Here is a 10,524-nt window from a genome sequence, read left to right on the forward strand (position 1 = left end):
GCAAGACCTGGAGACTCTTGGGCCCAGAGTCAGTGACATAGCCACAGAGGACTAGAGTGGAAAGTGAAGCATCCAGCTGATAAGAAGAGAGGGCATATGCACAAGGACACCCACACTTGCATATAATACGTACTTGACCTGGCTTTAATGACTGGATGATCAGAGCTCAACTAGAAGAAGAAAGAAGAGGAAAAGAATAATCTGATACAATTTGATTAATTTGATCTACACCTACGGATGCAGTAACTAGAAAAAGGGAACAAATCTTTACAGCTAGGAGCATTCCCACCCCCTCCATACACAGAGTAGACAGGGATGGGCAACTTGGACATTGGCTACCCAAAATGGGGGGCTACAAAGGCAAGAAGTGACTAGCTTACAAAGTTTCAAGAGGGAATCTAGATCCAGAGGGCGTGGAGGAAGGTAGAGTCTCCACTGAGTAGTATCCAATCTGTTTAAATGGGGCTGATGAAAGGAAATGTGGATAGGTCTCTTGTGATACAATAGTGAATAATTGTTATCAGGACTGACTGTGAGGGTTGGAAATGTAAAGGTAGTTGTTTTGTAGCAAGGAGGGGGATTGATTAACTTTGCAGTCTAGGAGCGGAGGTCCCTGGGACCATCAAGGGAGAAGAGTGGAGAGCGGGACCCTACTCAGAGAAGCAGTGATGCCAGAGATGGAGGCAGAGACGATGATGTAGAGAGATGGAGCAGCTGGGGACTTTAGACCCAGAGAGGGAGAGGGGCTGTGTGCTGACGACAGGGGTCAGGTTTGCATAGTATATACCCTTTGGTTGGTTGATGATACATTAAGGGGATTGTAACCATGGCATGATATTTGATAGAATGAATGTAAAGCTAATGCTCTCCCGTGTAAACTATCACATAATTCACAATAAAACATTTTTAAAAAAAAGAAATCTGTTGCAAAAGACTTCTTTAATGTCTTCAAGAGCAAAGTTCTCAGTTTGCAGATTAAGGTGCATGACCAAAGCCATACTATTTACAGTTGTTTCATATGCCTGTGAAAGTTGGACAATGACTAAGGAAGTTCATAGAAGAATTGATGCATTTCAATTACAGTATTAGAGAAGAATAAAGTAAGTATCATGGACTGCCAGAAGAATAACACACTGGTATTGGAAGCAGTACAGACAGAATGCACCTCTGAAGCATGGATGGTGAGGTTTTTCACATTTGGATATATTAGGAGGTACCAGTTTCTGGAGAAGTGGATCATGCTTGGAATGTGGAAAATCAGCAAAAAAGAGGAAGACCCCCCAATGAGATGGATTGACATAGTGGCATCAGTGATGGACTCAAATAGAACAATAATTGTGAGGATAGTACAAGATCAGGCAGTGTTTTGTTCTGATGTGGATAAGGTTGCTATGGGTCGGGACACACTTGGCCCCTAACAACAAGTTTGGTATATTTCAGGCATGTGGATATTTGAAGCCAGAGATTGTCTACAAATATGGGTGTGGGTGTGCTGACCTGGCTTCAACTGTGTGCCATACCCCAGGTTGTTGATATTAGAGGTCTTGTGTTTTCCCAAGGTCCCTGAGTGGTGCAAGCAGTTTGTGTTCAACTACAACTTAAGGGTTAGTGGTTTGATTCTCATTCAGCAGCACTTGTGATCTGCTTCCATAAAGATGACAGCCAAGAAAACACTCTGTGGTTGTTAAGTGCAATCAATTTGGTTTAGACTCATAGCTACCCTGTATAGGATTTCTGAGGAGCAGCTGGTGCATTTGAACAGATGACCTTGTGGTTAGCAGTCCATTGCTTATCCTACAGTACCACACCAGGACTCGGTGACACATGGTGTCACTATGAACCAGAATGGACTTGATGGGTACTGGTGTCATTTTCATTTGTTTGCTCGTTTGTGTTGACAACTGTACGTTAGACAGAAATTATGTCAACTTTTTCTCTCAACGTTATGAAGCAAGGATTTTATGGACTCATGGTCACAAGAATGAAAGAAGCATTTCATTTAGTTCTCTGTACTGGGGTTCAAACCTTGTCCCTGGGATTAAGTTCTACAGAGTTCCTCCTGGTCTCCTTGCCCCATGAAGGAAGAAGACCAGGGTGATTTATACTCTCATCGTGATGATCCACGCCTGGTCTAGGGCAATCCTTGGAGAGTAGCTACCAGCTGTACATGAAATTAGCAATGTGCAGATGGCACATTTGTTGTTTTGGATGTGGACAAATGTGAGCAGTGGATTAAACTTTAAAGATTGAAATGGAATGTTCATGACAGGAAATGTGTTTCCTTTCTATGAGTGCAGCTGGTCACAAGTCCAGCAGACAACAATTTCAACGTTTTTGTTCTCCTGGGCTCATGGAATTTTCCAAAATTCACTTTAAAAGCATATGAAATTACAAAAAGAAAGATGGTGTCAGGAGCGAGGCATTTTCATAAGAAATAATTCCAGATTAATGGATGAAATTTCAAATCAATAGCAGGAACTTCTCTGCTTAGATTATTCCAAATATTCACCAGAGTTTGCAAATAGTAATGGCAAAGATGATCGGGTTTAAAATTGACAGTCATGAATGAAGGTACTGTCTCAGATGATTGAAAAGCAGATATTGCGAGAGCTGTGCAGGACTTTTGACAGTTCGTAGCCCATTAGCAAAAGAGATCTACAGATTTGGATGTAAATATGTTAGACAGTTTATTTCATTCAAATGGATTCCCTGATCCTGGGTTAGAGTTGAAGTTTGGTTCTGTGGAAGGCACATTAGGTTTTCTTCCATGGCACGAACTGAGATGTACTCAGTACATCTCAGATGTACTGAGATTGTCTCATTGCCTTCCCACCTAAACATCAGTTCTGAGCACTTTTTCTCTGTTTTCTGTTCTCTGTCAATATGCAGCCTGCAAACAGCATCTGGGAAAGGTGTCAGCCCTGGTTGTGTAAATTGAAAAGAAGCCAAAGGGCTCTGATGTTTACATAGTACCTATGACACCCTGTACATACCCAACCCACAATCCTTACGATTTATCAACAAATGCAAAAAAAAACTCTTACTTGAGAATGAGTGAGTGAGTGTGTGTAGGAACATAAACTTATACCTGAGGGAAACATTGTAGAAAGAAATATGTAGGCCTGCAATAAGGTGGAGGACTTGAAATTTCAAACTGAAAAGCTTTAGCTTTTCAAAAACTTTCTTGTTTTTGAACTTCCTTTCCTGTAGGGAGAGGAAGGGGTCATGATTAGTCTGTTTAGTTGTTGTTTTGTGGGGAGGGGAATAATTTTTGTTCAGTATTGCCTAGTGACCAAACTTTACTTTTTAATAACAATTTATTGACTTTGTTCATTAGAAGTATATGAGAAACTTCCAAAAGAATGGAGTTCTATGTTGCTCTCATGTTAAAGCGTGCAAACTTTTGGAGCAGAGGTAATACCTACCTTTAGATATCATCTGCTTTCCTTTCTTACTTCATTATGATTAGACAGTGTGACTTCAGAGTGTTGTAAAGACCATTTTAAAGAGACATCTTATTACACTGAAATGCACAATTTAAAAAAATTGAAATATTGAATTTGGCTATAAAAAACAAATGAATATTTATTTTTAAAGTAATGGTAGGAAATTTGCTAAAAATTAAAAAGAAAGGTTTGCTTTTCTGTTTTGTTGGTGAACAATGTTTTAGGTAGTATCCAAACATGATTCTGAAAATGTTTTCATTAACTATTGTTTAAAATCAGCATTTGATATAAGTTGCCAAGGCATCCCTTCTCCTCAAAAATAACCTCTTTCTCTTTGGGGTAGCGCATTTAGGGCCACGTTAATACCCAGGGGTTCTACTTAGTAAATCCTGGTTTACTTTGCATAAAAGTTACTTAAATCAGTTTTAGGTTTACATAGGGAGTAAAGTATTACCAAAGCCTAGAAAACAAATTAATTTTAAGTTCTCTTTTATGATAGAGAGCAACACTGTTTCTGTTACTTTGAAAGCAAATAAATGATTTTTAAAAAGGTGTTTAGTGTTTCTTCCCTCACTGCTGTTCTCTGCACAGAAAGCATTCTTTATTTTTGATAAACTATTTTAAGAAACACCTCTATCAACACTGAGGTGTGCAGGTCATTGTGAACTTGTACATTTAAAATTGAATAGTTTCAAATCTAGGTTTCAAAAAGTCTGCAAAAATAACAAAAAAGACTGGATTTGGAAAGCATGATCTGGAATCATGTCACACTGTGAAACAAAGAGGAGCAAACGTGTTTTGACTCTGCATTACAAAACTCCATTTATGAGTTTCAAAATACACTTGAAATAAGATTGGTTCAACTTTTTTAAAAGCATATGAAAGTAGTTTTAAAGTTCGTGAAACTTAATCTGAAACAGAAAATTTTCAGTACGAGATGTGGTCCACTATGTAGCTTTGTCTAGTGTCTAGATGTGGAAAGATTTCATCTATTTCAGAAATGCCACTTTTTGAAAGAAAAATATTTCCTTTTGACTTAATCATTATATCTCTGTCAGGAAATGTAGATAGGATTGGGGGTGTGGTGGGATTCAGGGCCTCTCTCCCTACTAAGAAGTATCTTTGGTTGTGTAACTTTGGGTAAACTCTGTGTATAGCTCAGTTAATATATTTGAAAAGATCTATAAAATAACATCAACTGTATGTCTTAATTTTAAGATTTTCTAAATTACTCTCTTCTCTCTTCTTATTAACCTCTTTAATGATCATGTGAGGTTGTTTGTTGCTATTGCCTCAGCTCCTACTGGAGTCTTGGTGTAGCACTGCAGATTAATGCACTAGACTGCAAGGTAAGTTTGAACCACAAGGTCAGCAGTTCAAGCTCACCAGCTGTTCCTTAGAAACCCTATATGGGGCTGCTATAAGTCAGAACTTAACAACAACAACAGCTCCTACTAAACTTGTGTGTCACAGAATGAAAGAGTCCTAGCCCTACGTCATCATGTTTGAGTCTGTTGTCTGAGCTACTGTGTCGTCAGTTCATCTCACTTAGGGTGTCTTAGTTAATCTAGTGCTACTCTAACAGAAACGTCACAGTGGATGGCTTCAACAAACAGAAATGTATTTGTTCACAGTTAAGGAGGCTAGAAGTCCTAAATCGGAGCACCCCATCCAGAGAAATGGCCCTTGTCTCCTTTAAGCATCAGTAAGCCTGCTATTCCTTGGCCATCTCTATGTGTCTTGACATTAATCCTTATCTAGATCTAGAAATTTCACAGTTTAAGGACTGTACATCCAAAGGTCGATTCTACTCCAGACTCTTTTCTCTAGGTGGTAGTTGGGTCTCCTCCCTCTCTGCTCACTTCACTCTCCTTTGATCTCTGGTAGAATAAAAGGTATTGCAGATCACACCACTGGAAAAGTCCTTGCCATAAGATCAGGGTTATGATGAGATTAAAGGATATTTATTGCAAACAATCTCTAATTCTCTTATTGGTTTGTCACATCAGATCAGTCATTGGGGATCGTCACATAACTGCCACATTACATCATTGCATTACTGCCAAACCACTGAGAATCCTGGCTCAGTCAAGCTCACACATACACACAAATATACGAGGCTGAGTCAAAAATTATCTGCACTCTAACTGTAGAATTTATTTCAACCAACTGTTAGAAAAGACAAATACATCATTTTTCAACATAATCTCCTTGCTTTTCATTATACTTTGTCCATCTGTCAACAAGTTTTCATATTGCCTTATTAAAAAAATATGTTTTAGACTGAGTTGCGAGCCACGAATGCATCACTGTCTTCACTTCTTCCCCAGAGGTGAAGAATGTGTCCTTGAAGGGCTGCTTTTAGGGAAGATCAGAACTATTGGGAGGAGGTTTTAGCAAATTAAAATGGAGTTTTTGCAGAGTATCAACATTGGGGAGGGCAAAGATTGTAGCTGTGCATTGTCATGCAAGATCACAAAGCTCTTGGATAGCAGTCCTCTGCATTTAATCCAAAGTTTAGGTTTCAGCGCTTCAGTGAGCATCTCACAGTAAAGAGCACTGTTGATTGTTGAACCTTTTTCTGAGAGTGCGCCAATACTGGCCCTTGAGAATCCCAGAAAACTGTGTAAGCATCAGTTTTCCAACTAGTGATTGAGTTTGAACTTTTTGTTGGTCAGCAACTGAGGAAGTTTCCATTCTATACTCAGCCATTTACTCTAAGGCTCCTAGTAATGAATGCATGTTTTGTCGCCACTAATGATTTTTTTTTTTTAAAGAAACTTTTACCTTCCTTCAAGTAAAGGTCCAAATTTTGTTTGCAGGTATCCAAAGACTTCTGTTTATGCCCGTCTGTGAGTTGTTTCAGTACCTGTCTCACACAAACTTTTTTAAACCAAAGTCTGTAGTGGTTTATTTCATAGGCAGAGCCATGGCTGATTTGCAGATGATTTGTCATATAATCCACTGTCTCTCGTTTATTCAACAGAATCATTTCACATACACGCTCAATGTTGTCATTAGCCATGGACATGGACAGGCATTGCATTTTAATATAAATGAAGTGCAGATAATTTTTTTACTCACCTTCATAGAGATATATGTATATACACACACACTTGATGGAGGGGAGGGCACAATTCAATCTATGACAGAGTTTCCTTCGTTTTCGCTCACCCTCTGCTTTACCAATAATGATATTATTTTCGGGGGTTTTTTGGTCTTTCCTGGTTTCCTGCTGAAAAAAAGAAAAGAAAATCTTTCCATCCACACTCCCAAGGAGCATTCTAGATGTGGGTGTTCTAAAACAGATTTATTCATTTTTCTGGAATGTCATGATATGATCACTATTCACCAACACCCCAGTTCAAATTTCAAAAGCAACCATTATTTCCTTTTTAACTGTCTAGTTTTTATGCAACAATTTTTGTCTAGACAGACTTGTATTCAGTTATTTTTAGAATTTTTGTTTTCAGGACAATTTTTGTTTGTTTACTTTTAAATTTATCAGATAATATAAGAGGTATTAGATAGTATTAAAGGAGCTCTGGTAGCGTAGTGGTTACGAATCGGGGTGCTAACCTCAAGGTCGGCAGTTTGAAACTACCAGCTGTAGTGCAGGAGAAAGATGAGACTTTCTGCTCCCGTAAAGATTTACAGCCTCGGAAACCCTGTGCAGGGTCACTATGAGTCGGAATCGACTCCACAGTACTTAACAGCAACAACATTAAAGGTATGGATTTGACTTTATGCTGTCATGTTGAATTATGGAATCTCTTTTTATTTATGGTAGTTGACCCATTGCATGTAATACTCTTTCTGGGGCTCACTCTGTCATCCTGGTTCCTGTGTCATTTGGGTGTGGCTTCTGTTGTCTCTCAGAGCATCTCTATTCTGAGGCACAAAATAAAACTAAGTACTCTAGCATCTTTTTTCATATTTTCTACCCATGACCTAGAATTTGCCTTAACCTGTAAGTGGGCAATTGTATTTTAGATTCTGCTGATACACAATAGGTGTTCAAGCATAGACTAATGGACATCTCAGAAGATGACAACTGAATGAATAGAAGTATAGAAACAAAGACATTATTTTTAAACAAGTCTGATGTGGCGCTGTGGGTTAATGTGCTGGACTGGGACTGCAAAGTCGGTTCGAACCACAAGGTTGATGGTTCAAGCTCACCAGTCACTCCTCAGAAACAGTCTATAGCACTTAACAACAGCAACATTGTTGAAAGAACACATGGCTGCTGAGATGTAAAAGACTGGGTATATCAGTTTCAATTCATCAGGTGGAAGAAAAAACATCGCAAGTTTGTCAGGAGAACTGAAGGAAATCATTCACCCGACATTTCAGGTCAGAATGACATCTGTCTTCTTACCAGGCGATAAGAAATTTGAGACAATAGTATAGTGCAAAAATGTAAATGCTATGGCAAGATGCTGATCATGATCCTAAAAATCTCTATAAAACCAAGGAAAAATGAAAAAAAATTTTTTTAGACATTTAAGGGTCCAAATTTTACCATCTAAAAAAATCTGAAAAAAAATTCCTGGATAATGTTTTCCAGTATTCAAAACAGAAACAATGTGTAATCAAAGAAGCAGGTTTTCTAAACTTGTAAGCCAGTCACTTTGTGCCTTTATTGCCCCCTCATTTTGGGTAGTCAATGTCTAAGTTGCCCGTCCCTATCTACTCTGTGTACAGAAGGGATAACATTGACACTTGATGTGAAGACTCCTTCCCTCTCAGTTGGTATTTTGAGCACCTACCTCCATGCGTATAGGTCAAGTTCATCCAATTGTAGCATAGACCACTCCTTGTTAAGAGCCTTTCTCCTTTCGATGCTACAGCATACAGAGCATTAAAATGTGTCTGTAACTATACAAATAGTAACTGGTGACTTTTATTCATGTTTGTCTATATTGTCAATGGACTTGAGGCCCTGCTTTAGACATTTTCTAGCTACATAACAAACAAGTAATTCTTCTAAGGTGGACTTACTCCACATTAACTTTTCCTAAAAGTATCACTGAAAATTGGGTGTTCTAGTAAGGCATGGTGAAGACCTCAGATGGTCCCAGCTAGTAAAAGGATAGCCATCTGAGAGCAGAAGTCAACCAGTTCATGCAGAAGAAGTGAGATAACAAAGATTTAAAATAAAATCCATCATCAAAAGGAAAATGCATGAGAGCCTAATTCAGAGGGACTTGGTATATATGAGTAGGAGTCTGAAAGCAAAGGCTTAATTCCATTTTTCAGGGTCTTGACATTAGTCTGAAATCCATGCTAAGTCTTAAAGACCATCTGTTCTAACAACGGTTCTCCATATAGACAGTACCTACTCTGATGATTTCCACCTTTTAACTCAAACAGAGTACATCGCCCTCTCTACTTTTGTTCTGCTGGGGAACACGATTAGGGTTTGTATTGAAATTAGTAAATTAACCTGTGCCGCAGTAAAAGCTTAAAAATGCCACATCTCAGACAACAGCTAATAACAGCCAAGAGGTGGGTCAAGTTAAAAAGGCAGTTTTAGAAAACCAAGTTACTATTTCCTGCTAAAACATAATCATGGCTGTTTAGAATTTTTAAAGAGTGTATTGTTTTAAGCAGATTGGCAATTTCAAATGAATCAAATAAAATTAAGGAAGGAATGTGTTGCTTTGTTAAGTGCCATCAAGTCAGTTATGACAGTGACCCTGTACTGGGTTACCAAGGAGCAGCTGGTGGGCAGAATTGACCCAGTGAACTGAAAGAAGGCAAACACTAAACAACCATTGAACTCTTCTTTTCTCATCTTTATGATCTGGACACTCCATTTCCCCTCCCCAGCTAGAAATACAAGTTCATGGCTTTTGTGGTTTCCTCCTCATCTGTGGGTTAATTGGACAAGATTTTCATTCCTGTTATTATGTTCAGCTACAAGAGCCAGAGAGAAGGTTGTATTTTCCATCACCTTGATCTTTGTCTCCTGTGCTCACATTTTGTGATGGAGTTATCCACTGTCAGAGCACTTGGGTACATGTGAGAACAGAGGGATGGCTTTCTCCAGTAGGCGACTCAACGTAGGTTGGATAATGAAAACCTCCTACTGCGTGGATGCATGTGTTTGTCAGGGGATTTAGGAAGTACATCTGGGGGCTAATAAGAAGAGAAGACAGCGATCTCAGTTTGGCGATTTTGTGAGAATTCTTGAGCTAAATTCTAAGATACCAAAGGAGTACTTCATTCCTTGCAAATTCCTCCTAAATCTCTGCAATAACTTGACTGTGGGATTGAGGAACATGCATTTCTTTGTCAAACTGAGCAGAAACGGATAATTTTTCTAAGTTATAATGAACATAAAAATAAGTGCAAATTTGCTTTGTTTTCATGTGAAAGGATGCTCACAGATAGCTGGGGTTAGGAGATGGGCAGTGTGGGACAGGAATTCAGCTGTTACTAGTGTGTTGATTCAGAGGCCTGGTATGGTGCTCTGGATTAAGGCGCTGGACTGCAAAATTGGTTTGAACTGCAAGGTTGGTGGTTCAAGCTTACCAGCCTCTCCTCAAAAACCCTATATAGGGTCGCTTGGGTCAGAACTGACTCAACAGCACTCAACAACAACAGCAATGTGTTGATTCAGTTGCAGTAGAGCCCACAGCAATGGATTTGGTTTTGTGTTGTCCCATACACAGGGCACTTTCCTTCCTAGCCAGTTCAGCTTTTATAATGAAAAACCAAACACAAAAAATAGTGGCAACAATTCTCAGACATAAGATGTGGCTAACACATAACAAAAGGTTATCTAGGATGGAACTTTTTCATAACTCAGCTGATTCAATGGTTTGCATAAAGAAGGAGATGACCTTTCCCTCCTGGTCTTGTGATGGGAGATAGCTCCCTCCTAATTGCTGCTGTATGTTTTATGGAATCACTTCATTGCATTGTTTAGAAGAAGAGAGGAGTATTTGGTTTATTTACATTTTCATCATTCTGTGTGAAAGTCAGAATATGCCCTGGCTTAGATGCCAAGTGGACTTGTGAGCAGGGGAAAGGAGAGGGCAAATTTTTCTTAGTGTTAGAACTCTGCTGC

The 10,524-nt window shown here is 38.9% G+C and overlaps 1 protein-coding gene and 1 pseudogene across 3 annotated transcripts in view; both read left to right on the forward strand.

Moving 5' to 3' along the window:
- The window catches only part of LOC102842471 (neuronal acetylcholine receptor subunit alpha-7-like), a 198,681-nt gene that overhangs the window by 42,394 nt on the left and 145,763 nt on the right, over window positions 1-10,524 (forward strand). The window lies entirely within an intron of this gene.
- LOC102830575 lies at window positions 2,383-2,933 on the forward strand (annotated as a pseudogene).

The sequence above is a fragment of the Chrysochloris asiatica genome, unplaced genomic scaffold (genome assembly GCF_000296735.1).
Source record: "Chrysochloris asiatica unplaced genomic scaffold, ChrAsi1.0 scaffold00044, whole genome shotgun sequence".
NCBI lineage: Eukaryota > Metazoa > Chordata > Mammalia > Afrosoricida > Chrysochloridae > Chrysochloris > Chrysochloris asiatica.